Source organism: Patagioenas fasciata, chromosome 2 (genome assembly GCF_037038585.1).
Source record: "Patagioenas fasciata isolate bPatFas1 chromosome 2, bPatFas1.hap1, whole genome shotgun sequence".
Taxonomy (NCBI): domain Eukaryota; kingdom Metazoa; phylum Chordata; class Aves; order Columbiformes; family Columbidae; genus Patagioenas; species Patagioenas fasciata.
This window is the reverse complement of record NC_092521.1, coordinates 21,957,759-21,976,005: the sequence shown is the minus strand read 5'-3', so window position 1 is coordinate 21,976,005 and position 18,247 is coordinate 21,957,759. Positions and strand designations below refer to the sequence as shown.

General features: G+C 39.9%; 1 long non-coding RNA gene across 1 annotated transcript; it reads right to left on the bottom strand.

Moving 5' to 3' along the window:
- Positions 1-251: 251 nt before the first annotated feature.
- LOC139827341 (uncharacterized) lies at positions 252-7,022 on the bottom strand. Its single transcript, XR_011737859.1, has 5 exons — positions 6,087-7,022; positions 4,888-5,089; positions 4,626-4,793; positions 749-857; positions 252-403 (listed from the first exon to the last, which is right to left on the bottom strand). It is a non-coding gene; the product is annotated as an uncharacterized lncRNA (long non-coding RNA).
- Positions 7,023-18,247: the final 11,225 nt, after the last annotated feature.

Sequence of the window (18,247 nt, the reverse complement as noted above, 5' to 3'; positions counted from 1 at the left end):
GACACAAACGACCACTTTTGTCACCAGTTGGCTAAACTAATGCAGAGCTTGGAAAATACATTTCCTGAGCTAATGGCAGGAACAAATAGCCACAAAAGAGTGAACTATTTACACGTTTCTCCTTTGGGATGCAAAGTTCAAAATAATTACCACAAACACAAAAGATGCTGTACTAGAGTTTTAATTAAAAACAAAAACAAAATAAAATACACACAATAATTTTGAGTTTGGAAAATAGAAACAAATCCCATTCTTTTTTTGCCACACAGGCTAATAGCTGGTTCTAATGTGATGCATTTGTATCACTGAAACAATTTATCATAATCTTTTTTAAGTGAAGAACTCAAACTCTGAGAGAAAAGGTCCACAGGCCATTTTGTATGGTATTCCGAGTATTGGTTAGCTGTTTAAAGTGAGGGAAATAGTTAAATTAAGTACTTCATATTTAAATCAACAAAATCATAATATTCTGCATAAATCATAAGTTTACAGCTATATTAAAAATATTACTTAAGCTTGGGGTGTGGGCAGAACACATCCTGCCAAGCTGCATGGAGTTACACCTGCAAAGAGTTTTAAAATCAGTTTAGTGTAGTTTAAGATCATGTTTTGCAATCATGTTAGGGTGAAGGATGACCAGCAAACCCTGGGGTTCACGCTGAATAACCCTGTTTTCAGATAGGACATGCAGTGGACTCTTTTGAGATAGGATACCCCAGGGAGAACGGGTCTGCCCAGCCAAACGCACCTTAGGGAACTGCCTGCATCAAGTGTTTTCATTAATGTGTATCACGTTGGCATCCACCATGTATGACCAGTTGAAGACATGCTTTGCTCTTCTCATTCCTTGTAACACTCTGAGAAGTGGAAATAAGACATTTCAGGCTATAAAAGTCTTAGGTTTCTCCTTGATACACACCCACACACAGGCACACCCTGTCACTGAAACTGAAACTGAAACAAACCCCATTAAATGCAAGAATGTATGAGAAAGCGCCATCCAAGAAGAGCCCCAAAGGGTAGGTAGCTATTTTACTGACAAAAAGCCAAGTAAGCTCAAAATATACATTGAGTTATTGCACAGTTTTACATATGGGTGAAGCAAAATCCTCCAAATGATCCCTTGGGTATCCACCTCCTCTCTCCCAGCACAAGCCCAGCTGTTGTCAGGCTAGGTAGCATACGAGGTTTCTTTATATTATATGAAAAAGGAGAAGTGCAGCCTGGACACGGAAAAAAAAAATCAAAACCCCAAGCCACCAAAACCCAAGGAAAGGAAGGAATAACCGTGACACTGAGCATGCAAGGTAAAGCAGAGGAGAGGGTCACCACCCCTTCCTTCCTTTCTTTCTTTCTGCCTGTTCTATCGAGCTATCTTGTCCCAGGACTATCTGGTCTGCCCTTCACAGAAGGTCTCCTCATTTTTTTCTTCCTAACACACACACAAATTTAGTCTGAGAAGCACTGGCAGTAATCACTAGATGCTTAGCCAACTGTCCATGGCTGATTTCTCAATTCCAGGATAGGTTTTGTTCTACAATTAGAAGTTAGTTGCTGCTAGACATCTAATTTGTTATTTGTATTAAAGTTAACCTATGCTAGACATTTGATCTATTATTAGTCTCACATTAAGTTACTTGCAGGCCTCATGGTCAGGTCTTTTGGCCTATCTAGCAAGAAGTAGACCAGGACTAGAGGCCTAGACTAAAGCTCTCCTTCCTCTCTGCTCCTCGAAAAGTTCTTAAAAATAGCTAGTCTAGCTTCTTCCTCTGTTCTGCTACCTTTCCAACTAGTATATCTTCTCCCACTGTGCAGATGGAGCACTGAGTGTACTGGATTGGTGCTGGGGAGTGGAAAGGAGCTGGTAGGGTGCTGCAGTTTGGGCTTTTGGCTAGAGGCAGAGAGGGCAATATCTGTGATGCACATAACAGCTCTGACCCTGTAGCGGGGTTCAAGGAAAACTGTCCACCGTGGCAGATCAGGCCTGCATCATTTCACATGGACACTGAGACAAACCCATTTTCAGCCAGGTTCTAATATATCCAGGCTGAGGAATACAACTGCTACCCCTGCAAGGCAAATCTGTGATATGTATCCTATTTATGGTGATATTTTCAGCTGAGGTCATGAACTGCAAATGCTATTTTGATTACTGGACTAGCCAAATCTGGAAATTTTTTGCCTTCATCTTGGGCTGAAATTCCTGGAAGTGATGACACAGATGTTTGTGAAGCTCTAAAACACTTCTGGTTAAATCTCTGGGCAAGGGAATGGCCTGACCAAGAAAGCACCTGGGTTGGCTGGTAGCTAAGCAGCAGGTCTGGTGCAACCTGACAGGGGGTTCATCTGTGGTCTCACCCTGATATGGAGGACAGAGTATACAGAAAGGAGGTTTGGGTATTTTAGAAAGGGGCAAGGATCTGAGAGACTCTGTGATTTGAAGGAAATGCCTTGTGTGTGGCATGGTGTCTCTGGGAGAGGAGTGGGGAAGCACAGAGGCATGGGAAGGTGTATTTTATTGTTTTCTCTGGATCTATGATTTGTTTGGGTTTTATAAATAAAGGAATCTTTAATTTATTAAAAATGTTAACATGATTTGTGTGGCTATGAGGGATTGTGTGTCTTAATTGACAACTAGATTTTCTGCTTGGATGGAGGACTGGAGCTGTAGGAAAGGGTCAGTTCCAACTGCCTCAAAGTTTTACCAAAAAGAGGACAAACCAATTGGCTCAATCCAATTACCTCCTGCTTAAATTCCACTGATGTAAAGAACTAGGCGTTTTCTCTTGGTAGAGACATTGAGGCTGTGGCAATTAAAAGATATAAAAAATATCTTGACTAGAAATGTGAAAGGAACTAATTGTATCTTAAGACAATGAACATGCAAAAAGCTGCAGGAAATGAAGAGTTAATACATAACAGACTTCAATAGTTACTGGGTTCATTATATTGAAGCAAGATTAAACTCTCCATGGCATTGGCATTCTGGATAAATGGGAGCAAATCAATTCAACTAAAAGCATGACAAGATTTTTTTCTTTCCTAATCTGAGCTGTACTGTCTACCTAATAGTTAAGTAACTAAGATATCAATCTTCTTAAGAAGCTTCAGTAAAACAAGAAGGATATTCACCGAATTTACTGAGAAGACTTGGTTGCATTTCCTCTTACAGACGTTTCACCTTGTTAATATTTAAACAACCTCCATATAAAAGATACAGAAAATAGAAAGAAATTTTTCAGTATAATTGTGGTGAGGGGGCAAAATCCATCAGGAACTGGTAAATCAGGAGTAAGGAAAAGTAATTACAGTGTATAGAGCATCTTCCTTTTTTCCCGTCCAATTGACTCAAAGATTTACAGCATGCCAGAAGCAAAGAAAACAGAGTAGTTCTGTCATAGCACTGATGTTTCCCTTGGGATCATTGAAAAGTACATAATAGGACATTTGTCAGCTAAGATCAAGTTTTTCAGCAGGAGTTACTGATTTTAATTATCATATGGTAGAGCTTTTAGCATATAACATAATTTACATTTCAGATTTTGATTGTATTTCAGGCTAACTTTCTTTGCAAAGTACTTTTCTATTGCAGTAAGTCCTCCCGGGGCAGGAAGCAGCCTCAGGCTCCCTCCCTCTCCTGCTTCCAGGAGGTTTGGCTCGTGCCTCCAAACAATCCTTTTTAGCATCATGGTTATTATCAAGCTCTTTCAGCACAGTATAATTCAGCACATTAGTGATTACAATTCAACACAAATGCGTCCTCAAGGCAACTACCTTTCATGTCTCAGTTAAAAACTGGTTTTAACCATATTTTCTCAGTGCTGGTGTATGATCTGTATTGTTTGAATACTTGGAGAAAAACTCATGTTCTGGCTGGCTAAGTTCAGCTGGAAAGTTGCCTTTGTCAAAGCTTCCTCACACCCTTATTTTCTGTCAAATGCCCTATTATTCACGTAATCTTCCATGCTGCAACCTGTTAGCTGATGATAAATGTTTCCCTCAGTTTTCCCATATTTACAGAATGTTTTTTCATTCTAAAGTAGTTTATCTCATCTTTAATAAAATCTTAGCTTGATTTCAGGAAAGGAAATAGCTGATTAACTTTTCTTCCTAACAAAGTACAAACGTTGATAAACACTAACTGAAGGTGTGATTACTGAAGAAAGGATAATATACTGGAAACCTTAATGTTGCTTTTGATAGGAAAGCAGAAGGAAGTAAATGTGCTAGAATAGAAACTCCTTTTCTTGGAAATCACATACTTGAACATTTAATGATGTTTTTGTCTTTCTGTTCATTAGATGTATGCTAAGAGGGGTTACCTGTAACAATTTAATAATTAATTGCTGCAATCATTGTACTAAACTTATTTCAAAACTTAGAATGAATTGACTTAAAATACAAAAAAAAAAAAAAAATGACTGCAGAAAATTTCTTCCATTATCCCTCAGCCAACTGGCAGTGTTGTCCTGTGTTTCCTATCATCAATAAGAAAAGGTTTTTCTTTTACTTTTTTACTGCACCAAATTTCTTTGAAAATGTCATACAGTGAATTGTCTGATTTTATTAGTTAATTTGGGGGGTCAAAAATCTCTGGATGGGTCAGAAGAAAAGCAGCATCCTACCTTTTAGGTTTTATCACTGGAAGCTCATTTTTCACTGATGTCATAACATTGTTTATAAATAAACATCTAACTTCTCCACATTTGAGTTATCTTCTTCCTTTTTACCAGAACTGTCATGAGCTGCAACTTCTAGTTGCTAGAATGTATGCTGTCTCTCTTTGCTTGTTTCTATAAAGAATAATTTCATTTACTCCAGTTAGACAAACTAAATAAACTATAAATAAATAAATAAATGAAAATCCATTACAGAAGCTATAATGACCTGATATGAATCTTTCACATCACACTTTGTCATCATTCTCATTGCAGGTTAGTTCCAGGATAGCTCTGCTCATATTTGTCTTCTCTCCATGCCCTTGGATGTCCTGTAGCTTAGGCCCCTGCCCAGGCAGAAATGGGAGTATCACTGTACCCATGGTGCTGGTTTTGGGTCCCCCTTCTGGTGGGCACTCCCGAGAACCGTCCTGCAGAGAAGGATTGGCACAGAGAGAGACAAGGTTACATTTTAGAACCACATGTACGCTGATCACTCCCTTTCCTCTCCTATCTATGTCTTTCTCCTTTCTTCTTCTTCCCAAAATACTACCCCTTTCTACGTCCATGAAGAAGCATTAAACTTCAACTTTTTGCCCTAATTAGCTGGGGGAACTGCTGGATAATGCATATTCTCAGTTCCTAAATAGTTCAGACTCAAGTATTTGGCTTTTTTCCTTTTTTGCCTCTGAGGAGGTGAACTATGCTGTTAATTATTAAATGGCTAGAGAACAGTTAATATTATTTTTGTAGCTGATACAGGCTGCAGCTGTCTGGGAAGATGGCATGTCTTGTAAAGTTACAGGACAAATGGGAACCCATAACACTACATATTAATGTCTAATGAAATTATAACTATTAGCATAACTCTGCAAACTTGTATGAGTTGAGGTTTGTTTTATGGGTTTCATTCTGTGCCTTCCCCTTTGTTTTACCAGTTCTTCCTCAAAACACTCTAGTTTGATACTGATTTTAGTATCATACACTCAAGGACTAACTTCATTGCACCAACCACTTCCTCTCCCCCCCCTTTTTTTTTAATCTAAAGAAGCCATTCTTTATCTAAACCATGTGAGAATCAAAAAACAGAAGACAAAGAATTCAGTTTTTGGCCAGAAGTAGACAACACAAGGAACGGCTTTGTAAAGAACAGTGACAAGTATTGTCTTGTAAGCCTTAGGTTGCCTTTTGAATTTTTTTTTTTTTTTTTTTTTTTTTTTTTTTTTTTTTTTGGTAAAAAGGAACTTTCGTCTTAGTCACTAACACAACCAAACCACACAAGACTGGATACTTTATTGCAAGATTGAATCAAGTTAGCAAAGTTAAAAGCTCCTTCAAAGTGACTGAGGGGTAAAGATGGAAATGCCAGACTTATTTTACAGCAACATTGCCAGATGCTTTGATAGATCTATTATAAATTCTACTTACATTATTCCAAGTAAAGATTGCTATCCAGTTGCTGTTCCTTGGCTACATTACTTCTTTTCTTATCTCACTGATTCTTTTCATAGCATTCAGTAAGGAATTTATTAGTAATGTATCTGATTTCCTGGTAAGATACGTTCCAATAAATGCTGTTATTACAGTTTTGTCTTTTTTCCATATAACCTTCTTCCTTTATCATTTTGGCTGTATTTGCTCAATGGGTGCCTTCACGTGAACAATGCTGACTTCAGTTACCTGGAATAGCATATATTGTGGAAAAATTAGATTGGAATAGTTTGGTATTTCATTGCAGCGTAACTGCCTGGGCAAAACCTTTTTATGGTGTATCTTATTTGTTTTTCATTAGCTTAGAGTAATTTAAAAGAGTCAGTTCTTTTGTTTGGCATATATTTTGCTTTAGTGAAAAAGATTATAGGGTATTGAGGGAACAATAGAGGGAAAACACAAAGGGAAAAAAAAGGAATGAAAAATCATTTATCAATGTATGAATAGCTTGGGGTTTACTTCAAGCTGATGAAAATTATCTGGAATGCACTCCTGGAAGATGTGCTTTGTGAGTATCCCCAGGTGACCCCCAGCTAAGCAGCAGCTCACACAGCACCTTCAGCCTGAGAACTTGCCTTGCTCTCCCCAGCCCATCCCCATCATTATGGCTTGGCAGAGATTCCTTCCCCTCTCAGATTTTCTGGAATAACCTCTTGTGCAATCTCTAGCTAGTATAACGGTGTCAAAGTGATACCATTTGTTTTAAGTTTTTTTAATAACAGTCTTTTTCTGAGGATGAAATGTGTTAAAGCAGGAATACACAAGCACTCGGGCACATAACTCTAAGGAGGGTGAGAATGCTCAGGCCAGGAACTCGCAGGAATCCAAAACAAGGTACATGCCTGCACCAGGGGAAGCTCCAGCCCAAAAGAATGTGTCCAAGAATCTGCCCCACAGTTCAGACTGTGGACTGAAGGGCAGGAATCCCACAGGCAGCCACGGCCCAGCAAGCATTTATTTCCAAATAAGGTTGCTGTCACATGCTCCTTAACCCGGGATCTTACAGAGACTGTGTCCTGCTTTTTAGTAGAGCTAGTTAGGCAGGTGCAGCTACTCATTGTAACTGTGAAACTGCTACCAGTGCTTTTTTAAATGTTTATTTTATGTTTCAGTAAAAATGCCTATTCTCTATGCAGTTGGAGGTAGCAGCTGTAGCTGGCTGCGTAATTTGTTGGGAGTGACATCTCCGACATGGAAGAGGTTAGGAAACATAAAGTAAAGTAACTCACAACAGTGAAGAGAGGCATTTCCAGCTTTCATTAAAAGAAGGATGTGACAAATCTGTGCCTTTGGCAGTCACTTCATGGTATCTGTTGAGCACTCAATCAAGACTCTGTGGAGAGGTATCAAGATCTCATTCTCCTGGGAACAATTCAGGAACATTTATGTGGCCTTCAAGGATGATTATTCAGCTGAAAACTCCCTGTTAAACTCTTTCCTGGACACTGTGAGGAACTTTCCCCAACTTGAATTACAGGAAGAGTTCTTTATAGAAAACATGAAGTCAGTGCTTTCATTAATGACTCAAACACTACCTTTATATCATACAAAGATTACCTTCAGCTACTAGCATCAGATACAAGCTTTACCCAAGCTCAGCAGTATTTGGATCAGGTTTCTTGCTGGAGCCCATCAGAAGTGAGTTTCTGCAACCCTGATTCACACTGAGAATGAGTTGCTCATGGCTGTTGTGTCCCTGGCTCCAGACATACTGCTCATCCGGTGGAGCTCTGCTTGCTGTGAGTTAAATCCACTGTCATTATTTCATTTCCTTATTTTAATCTACATTTTTGCTGTAGCAGTAAAACAGAAACAGTAATTAAAATCATGACTCAAAAACAAGAGCACAAAATTTACAAACACTGGTCTTTTTTTCTTCCCTGGCTCTCTGGAAGCCAGCTGCCAGGAAGAACTATTAGCTGCTAGCGGATCTTTCTTATGTTGAAACAGGGAGGGCAGAATATTGAGTGATTTAAATGCTACACAGTATTCACAGCTCTGAGCTTGTTTTGTTCTTGCAGCATACGGATATGTCCTAAAGACAAACTTGAAGAAATATGCATCCAGCTTGCATCTTACAGTAGTTGAAGCACAGCATTATCAAAACTGTCTTAATCACGGCATCGTTATCTATAGAACTGCATTAAGGAACTGCCAGAACAGCAGAATCTTGAGCAATGATATTTTAAATATTTTTTTTTATGTGCAAGCAAATTTTGCTAGTCCTTCTGCAGGGATCAAGAAGAAAAATGGGAAAAGAGGTCAGAAATTCACTAATTCTGAAACCATCCTCACTTTTTTAGTGCAGACAAAAGGATCTGTACTGCACCAACAGGCAGAGCAGAAGAAATAAACAACAGCTATTACCGTACTGTTGCTCAAATTAGTAAGCTGTCAGTTCTTCCCATTTTACAGTGGCCAATACTGAACAACATCCACAGGGAAGTCCAGGGGCCAGGCAGCCCCTGCAACTGCTGTTAGCTAGCAAGAGTGTTCCCCCAAGGGAGGCTTGTGCTATAGTTTGTGACCCAGTGGCCACCCCCAACCAGGAGTTACCCACCTTGGGCCCAGAAAATGTGGTTGATCCTTGCACTGGCACAAGAGTTTTTAAGTGTGTGCTACGAGTGGGTCACTAAAATATTCTGCTTTAAAGAACTGCCAAAAAAATCAGTGACACCAGCACACCTGACCCTCATTGCACCATATGGGTTAGGAAAGACCTGCTGAGGCTTTTCATCAGCATACTGTATCACTGAAAAGAGCCATGGTCTTAGGTAACTGAAATGTCAGGACACTTTACAGGCTGTGTCTGTATGTAATTGTAGGCTTATTTGTTTCTTTAGAAGACACTAGGAGCACTGCCAGTCACTGCCATGACTTGATTCAAATTAGTGAGTACGCCCACAACTCCTTGTTCTTAAAAACATAAATGGTGGAAAAAGTCATTCCACTCAGACGACTACAAATTGCATTCTTTCTCATATATAGCCCAAGCCCATGCAAAAATTCCTTCCTCCCCACCTCCTCTTTGAACCTGGTTCTTTGCCTAAAAGCTGCTGACCTATCCAGTATTTGGGTTATTATGAACAAATTCTTAGTGTCGTAACTGGATCCTCAGGGAAAAAAAGTCCTGTTGCACACTCCCACTGCTTGTAATGGTGCTGTGGGAGCCTCGTTTCTTCCTGGAGCCCCAAAGGGATTGTGTGAAATTTCCATAGCCAAGAGATAAAACCTGTGCCTATAAATTGTTTTATTTCACTGTATAAAAAATTACTAGGAGACAGACAGCATCCCAGGTGAAGAAAATGGTGCCTTCTACAGACTGCATGCTGAGATGAAGAAAGTCATTAGCGGATGTTGAGAAAGACTTAGATCCCTTCAGAGATCTTGAAAGAATCCCATGGGTTATGGAACAGGATAGAAAAGGGGTCCAGGAAATCTGCTGGATGTTAAAAACTGACCTGCTCCAAGCTCAAGAATTATCCATCCCAACTAAATCAAACAAAGGCAGCAGGAAGCCAGCATGGATGGCTTGAACATTAAAAAAGAAGCATAGAGAAGGTGGAAGCAGGGACAGAGTGCCCAGGAGGAATATAGAGACTGATTGCGTAGGGACAGGGTTGGGAAAGCCAAAGCACGCCTGGAGCTGAATCAGGTAAGGCAGGCAAAGGGCAGCACAAAGGGCTTCTACAGGTCCATCAGCAGCAAAAGAAGTCATGGGCAAATGCAAGCCCACTGCTAAGTGGAGTAGGAGTGCTGGTGACAAAGGATGTGGAAAAGCCCAAGATACTCAAGGCAACTTTCAACTCTGCCTTTACTAGAAAGACCAACCTTCAGGAATCCCAAGCCTCTGAGACTAGAGGGCAAGTGTGGAGCAAGAAAGACTTACCCAAGAAAGACTTACCCTTGGTGGATGAGGATCAGGTGAGGGAACATTTAAACAAAGTAAGTCCATGGGACCTGATGGGAAGCACCCATGGGTGTTGAAGGCAGTGGCTGATGTCACTGTGAGGCCACTGTTGATTATCTTTGAAAGGACTTGGTGCCTGGAAGAGGTTCCTGAAAAGTGAGAGAAAGCGACTGTCACTCCCAACTTCAAGAAGAGCAAGGAGAGGGATCCAGGGAGCTATAGTTTGGTCAGACTCATCTTGATCCCTAGTAAGGTGATAGAGTAACTAATCCTGGAAACCATTTTCAGCAAGCTTTCAACATGAATTTACAAAGAGGAAGTCATATCTAGTCAACCTGACAGCCTACAATGAGGTGACTGGCTTGGTGAATGACAGAAGAGCTGTTTTTAACACTGTCTCCCATAACTTCCTCATAGACAAGCTGACAAACTGTGGGTTAGATAAACGGAAAATGAGGTGGATTGAAAACTGGTTGGACTGCAGGCTCAGGGGGTTTTGATTGGCAATGCAAAGTCCACCTTGACAATGTTCACTAGCAGTGTGTCCCAGGCGTCGATACTGGGGCCAATACTGTATGACATCTTCAGTAATAACCTGGAAAGTATGCACCCTCAGCAAGTTTTCAGATGGTACAAACTGGAAGGAGTGCCTGATACACCAGATGGTTGTGGTACCATTCAGAGTGGCCTCAGAGATGGGAGAAATGGACTAACAGGAATCTCAGCTGTCACAGAATCATGGAATCACAGGATGGCTGAGCTTGGAAGGAAGGTACTGTCAGGGTCTAACCTGACCTAACAATTCAAAACCACAACAGCCTCTCACTCGTTGCCCCCTTTACCCCCAAACAGGGGAGATAATCAAAAGGAAAGGGAGAAACTAATGGATTAAGATAAGCAGTTTAATAAAATAACAAAATAATACTAATATACCACTATACCTACTAATATATATATAAAATGGAAAACAGCATATAAAATAAAAGATACTCAATGCAATTCCTCACAAACTCTGTCCATCCTGAGAAGCCAGTCCCAGGAAGCAGCACCCTGGTCCTGAACAGCCAATCCTGAAGAGAGAAGAGAGAAAAAGGCAGAAAGGCCCAGAGGCCTCTGCAAGTCGGCAGGATGGCAAAAGACTGAACTAGAAGAACTCCTGAAGAGAACTCCACCAAAAATGAAGCAGAACTGGAATGGGTCTTTGTCTACCTAGCTGGAAAATCCAACTCCTCTTAAATATGAAGAATGACACTAATGGCATGCAATACTCTTATTGATCAGTTTAGATGTCAGTCAAGATCTGCCCCATCCATGTCTCCCTTCCTAGATGCCTCACACTTGAAGGCAAAGAGCTCAGAAAAGTCCTTGGCTCCCAGACAACAACAGCAAAGATAACTGCAAGCTCTTACATTCTCTTTGTTGCAACTCAAAGACACTGGAAAGCTACTTGATGAAAAACATTAACTCTGTCCCGGTGTGACAGAAGGTGACACCTTCTTCTCAAATTAAATCCAGACAACAACCATGGAACTATGGGGAAAAAAAAAAAAGTTTCTAACTGCATGAAGAAAATTAAGTTAATTAAGTTGTTTTCAGTCAAACCAGTACAGAGACCTCTGGAGGTCATCTGGTCAAACTCCCCCACACTCAAGCAGGGTCATCTAGACCATGTCCAGCTGACCCACAATCACTACTTTGTGATTCTGTAAACAGCTGCCACATTCTGCTACCAAGGCTGAGATGCTGGGCTCAGTAGAGACTTGGTCTGACTTAGTACGCGCTTACCTGGATCACTTTACAGAATTTTCCCCTATGAAGGATATGTTCTGCTAAAAGAACATTTAATTCATTCACCCTATAATCAACAGAGACTTTCTCCAGTTATAAATGGTCCACCATATCTAATTATACCATTACATTATGCATAATTTAGACTCTATGAACATTATGCTATGTTCATCTTGCTGCCTGCCAGCTTTTGGAAGTTGTTCAGTAACTTCTTTTGAAACAGCTGCTCTCTGGAGGGGAAACCTGGTCTTATGGTGAGTCAGTGAGACCTGCCACTTCAGTGCTACCACTACCTGCTGGAAAAACAGCTGTCTAGAAAATTACATGCAGGGACATTTCAACCAAGGGCAAATGGATAACGTTCATGCCAGCACTTCAGTAGCTGCTGATTGCACTGGACTCTAGAAAGAGACCAAGGACAGAACTGAGCCTGGTGTACAGCCCTGGATGTCTGAAATTGGAGTTTAAGTGACAGTCAGTCTCCAGTTCCTTAGGTGTAGTAGGTAGCATCTCAGCAATGGACCTAACCACCTATGACATTTCTGAGAAAAGTAATGGATATATTTTATTTCAAAAATGGACCTTAAAGTTTAAACATAAACCATAAAACCAAGTTAGTTCTGAAGGTGGCTGTAAGAGACAGTGTGTGGAGGATGTTATTGGAAAGGTGTCACAGGTGCTTAGTAGGTTGTGTGTGAGAGTACTCTTATTCTTTCTGTTGCTGTTGCAAGTGTACCAGTCTTTGGTTTCTTTTAAAGTAAATCTATAGTCCTCTTTATCAAATGGTCCTGATAACAACTGAATGAGAGGTCTGACTGGTTCAATGGATCCATCCGATAACTGGTAGGATCCAGTATCCAGAGGATGAGTGTCCAGAATTATCATCTTTCTCTCCCATACATGCAAATATGCATAGAGACCATAGTGTCTGCACACCAACTGTTTATTTCAAGTAAAATTTTAAGTGCCAAAGTTAAAGCAAAGTAAAATTCTTATGTATTTTCCAGAAAGTTGTAAGAAATATGATCTTATCTGTCTACTGAATGAATTACAAGTTACTAAAAGACTTTCCTGTGTGTTGTGTTCCCATATATTGTGATGATGAAATCTCTCCCAGATTTCCAACTCTGTTTGTGTTTGAACACAAATTAACACTTCTCAACATTTTTTTTTTCTCGGTACCATGAGTAAGAAGCAAATCCAGTTGCCACATTTAGTAAATGAACTTTTAATTTGCCTGCAAGAAAACTAATGTCTTGCAAAAATAAGAGATCATGTGTCTGCTTATTCATGTTGCAAAAGCTGTGGGGTATTTATGATGCCAACATTAATCCCTAAGTTACTGTTAGGTCCTTTATGCAGATAAACTCCTGGCAGATAGGCTGCTTTCACCCATTCTTTAGGACCTTAAAGCTACTAAATAATAATATTTTATTGTGGATTTTTTTTAATTACTGAGGTAGAATGATAGGTGTGCAATATTCATTAAACTTATCTAAAGCAAATGTAGAATACTAACACAGCACATATACATAGTACTTGCCAGTAGAGATCAGAGGCACGTTTAAATGCATTTGATATCTCAGTCTTCACTGGAAAGGCATCTGGTGAACAATAAAATCATTTAAGTTGGAAGAGACTCCTGGAAGCCATCTAATTAAATTCCCCACTCAAAGCAGGTCCAGCTAGATCACCTTGCTCTATTGCACTGGGATTTCTTGGCTGGACACAGCACTCCACATGGTCTCACCAGTGCTCGCTCAGTCACAGTCACTTTCCCTGACTTGCAGGCAAGGCTCTTGCTGGTAAGCTCAGGATGCCATTGGCCTTCTTTGTCACAAGGGCGCGTAGCTGTCTTATGTTCAACTTGTTTTCCACAAAGAAATCCCGATCTTTTTCAGCAAAGCTGCCTAGCAGCCAGTCAGCTCCAGCCTGTACTGGTGTCTGGAGTTATTCCTCCTCAGGGGAAGGACTTTGCATTTTCCTCTGGTGAACTTCATGAGGTTCTTGCCAGTTCATTTCTCCGGTCTGTCAAATTCCTCTGAACATCATCTCTACCCTCCTGTATATAAAGTATCTTTATTAACCAATGACTTGTTGTACATAATTTGAGTTTCTTTGTTGGATATTTAAGGTGGGTACCACTCGAAGGACCATATTCTGACAGATTCTTTACAGAAATATTTACACAGATCTAAGTAGGAACACTGGTTAAAAATTATTAGAGTTTCAAAGTTGTTTGGGCACTGAATTGCTGCTGCTTGCAATGGGAAGCACCAAAATAGCTTAGATATTCTAGACCTAAGGCATTATCCAAGGTAAAATTAAGTCTTTGAAATCTGGGCCCAGAACTCATTTGCTGATATCAATTACTGTGCCAGAAAAAAAGGTGCAAAGTGACACTTGCAAATTATATACTATTTTGGTTTTGTGTATATGTTACTTCCTCATGAATCTTTGTTGAAAACAGAAACATTTCAAAATCGTAGCATGCCTGACTCATTGAGGGAGGGTATGGGAAACAAATTACTCATCTGAATTTTTTTACTAGTGCCCATCGTGGTTCCTCATAAAAATCAAGAGACTCACCGCACTGTGAAGATCCTTCATGAGCTTTACAGGAGGGCCTGTAAGTAACGCTTTAGGGTTAATATCAAGGAAATGTGGATAGCAGCCACTGACTGAGTTAGCTGTTCTAAGGTAAAAGAACTTGCTTTAATTTAATTGTTGCTACCTTACTAATTAGAAAGTCTATTCCTGAAATTCATTAATCCATTTAGTCCTAAGCTCTCTCAAAGCTGTGTATAGTGATATTATGTGTAGAAGGGACTACGTAACCTCTCATGTTCCCTTCTGTCCCTCATACCGGAATTTTCTGTGTTTTGTGGAGTTGTTTTTGTGAATAAGAAAACTACCATTTGGGTTTCCCAAACTGTGCCTCCATTCCTGCCTGCATTTTAAGGGAATTGTCTGTCTGTGGGTCTCCTGCATCAGTGCTTCCAAATGCAACACGGCCCATAACAGTATAAGTAAGAAAACTTGATTTCTTGTTCCATGTTCCTTCCATAGGTCTCCAGCTGCCCATGACACATTTTCTGTGCCCTGCTCTGCTCTGAGTGCCCAGCTTAGTCAAATAAAACCTGTGCTTGCAAAGGAGAAACACAGGGAGAAGTCCATCTCACTTGACTTTGGAAAGCTTTGGCTGAGTAATCCAGGCTCTTCATAGTCAAGACAAATAGAGAAAAAGCTCTGATAGGATGCAATCCGTCCCATGCAAGAGTGGACTTCTAAAACAGGTCTGAGGTATAACTCTGAGTAATTGCCCTTTTCTCCTCATTGACATAAAGACAGAGAGCTCAGATGTGGACATTAAGCCGTAGACATCTGATGTTAGATGACATTTAGCCAATTTGTGGCATCCTGAAGGCTTGATAATATTTTGCAGTGTTCAGAATTTTCCTGAGCCACATATTTTAAACACATGAAAAAAAAAGAAGAGATCAGTTATTATTTTTCTCTGTTTGGTTTTGCATGTATATAAACTGTTGTTTTATTTACATTGTTGTGTTGTTTAGTATTTCAAGTTCCCATTTGCACACATTTGACTAGGTATTTCAGTCCTTGCCTGTATTTGTTGTGTTTAGTACCATTTGTTCTCCTTCCCCCTGCAATTTATAGCAAAGAACATCAACATGAGAAATGACAGTTGGTCTCAACAAAGCCCTGGGGGATAGTTATAGTAACGTTGCTGGATTTTTGATTGAGCTTTTATTTCTTTCCTCAATGCCCTGTATTGACCAAAGGACATAATGTGGGATTCCTTCCTGTAATTTTGCCTCTTACTAGACCTCTTACTAAACCATAGTTCAGCATTGTATTTTTTGATGATATCTGAAAAAGGGAAGTAATTCTCTTACATTTCAATGCAACTGATCCAGGCTTGGAAAGAAGGCTGCTGAAACTGCCAAAAAAGGAAATATTTGTGTTTATATTCTTATGGCGTGCTTTCTGTTCCTTAATTCCTGTACAAAATCCAGGCAGGATTTATGAGGCAAAGATCACTGTGTAGCTGAAGCTTTAGCATCAAAAGGATATAAGTTTCCCATTTATCCTAATGTCTCTTTTAATAGGACTTTATTTTTATGTATGAGGATCCTGTGCACTGCACAGAGTGAAGTGCCTGCCAACCTGCCATGCTCCTCCTGAGATCAATTCAAATAACGGTGCTGCACAGAGAAAAGTTTTGTCAGACTTTTTGTGAGGGTGCAAAAACCAGGTGGCACTAATGAGCCCTAACTCAAGGGAACTGATAGTCACCAGGCTTTGTCTGAGTTAGATCTGTGTCAAAACAGAAACTAGACTTAAAAGATCTGTGTCCCTACTAGGAAAGCTAATTATTTAGTAAATCCCATTCTTGCTTTTTCTGTGATATTAAAAATTGGCAAAGATTTTGCAAAAGTGGTTAAACCAGAAATGTAGGCCTGGTGATCACCTCTAAGCAAGCAATAGCCTGGGTAGAGAAGGTTTTAGGAATACTGCCTGTAAATGGAAGGAGTTCCGATCTATTGCAGTTAGACTATATGATCATTGTAGGTTACTTCCAACTGAAGTATCTTCTCCTCTAATTCTACTGGAGCAGGCTATCATCAGATAAGGGGTGAGCAAGGGACTAGGACAGGACCAAATTGGTAGTGAAGGTGGCCACAACTTGTCAGACAATTAATATGGAGGAGTCTCGTAGCAGGCAGGGAAGAAATCACACAGTGTAAACAGTTACTTAATAAAAATGATATAGTTCTAGTACAGTACATGGCTGAGCTGGAAAGACATTTTCTAGGCACACTTGATGTCATGTACTTATACTTTGCTTACTTAAAAACTGTGGCCAGTAACTGAAATATGACAAGCAGGATCTTAAAAACTCTTTTAAATTTTCCACTTTTATTTTAAAATGAAACAAGAGTAATACCCCTTCATTATATTGAATTAATTTCAGTACATCACAAGCCTTAAGAAGTATGGCTCAAACTCTTTGCTGGAAAGGTTCTTTCTGAGAATTTGTTCTTATAATTACTCCTGCCAGCATGCCATATGGTAGATGATTATCACACTTCCAGATCTGAGCAAGTATTTCTTAGAGAGGGGAACTAAGGCATAGAGTGGTTCCCCTTGAACTCTACAGAAAAATCAGGTTCAAAGGCAGAACTAGAGCATAAGAGTTTCCAGCTCCCCTCTGTGGCATTCACCATGACAAAGAAATTGGCACTTAAGGGCAAGAAAATGTTTTCCAAAAATAATTCTTTCCTTATGCTACATAAATAATGGTAGCAGCCCCCACATTAGGACAGAAGCAAAAATATTTCGCTTCACGCTGCAGTCAAAATGAAGGTTTTGTTCTTGTCAGCCTTCTGTTAGAGTTTGTATTTGCACCTAACAATTTCAGGGGAGCTTTTGTGATTTATGTTTTTAAGAGGGATCATTCCAGAAAGATCTCAAGGTTTACTGTTTCTTTAAGCACTGAATTAGCCTCAATTTATTTCTACCTCTGAAACAGAATGCTATTTTCCCTTCCCAAGCATTCACAGCTGTTTAAGTGCCTACTGATGCAAGGATTTTCAGCCTCCACATTTTTTTAATAATAAGTTAAGAGTTTTCATCCTTTGCATGGTTCTCCTGTGCTGAATATCTATGTTTGTTGCTTGTGTTTTATGGGGGAAAATGGAGGTGTCAAGACAAGCCACGGAGATACAAACAGTGAGCCTGACTGACCCAGTGGTGGCTGAGCTCAGCGACAGGCTCTGCAGGGGACAGGGATGCTCCTTTTCCAACCTTCGGTGATCATGGAGAGACATCTGAGCATCTGTGACACAGGCTCCAAAATTCAGTGTCTCTTTACCATGTCTTTCCTGCCTTAAAACTCTGGGCTCATGGAGGTTAGGGGCAAGCCTGCCATGTATCTGCTGAGTAGTGCAATGATCTCATGCCACAGCATTAAATCTGCCCACTAAAGGAGACTTTTTGATTATTTTCAAGTTCTGTCCACATTTTGCAAGTCTTCAGCCTGCTGGTCCAGAAATATGGCTTTTGTTAGTTCTAAGGCTTCATTCTTGACTCTCTCTCCAATACTTAGATGCAGTCATGCCGAACTCCCAGTCACATATTGCAGCCATTTACCGAATGCTTGTAAACATTAACAGGAATGAACCATACTCATGCATACAAACACACAAAACCATGCAGAAACTACACTTGAGAACAGCTGTGAAGTTAACACTGCAAAAGAAAGCTCAAAATGTGTTATTTTCTCACACTGATGTTTTAGTGTGATATTACATAAATGCTAGCCTTTTTACGTTTGATTTTTTATGTCTTCTTAAATCAAAAGCAGAACTCCAGATCT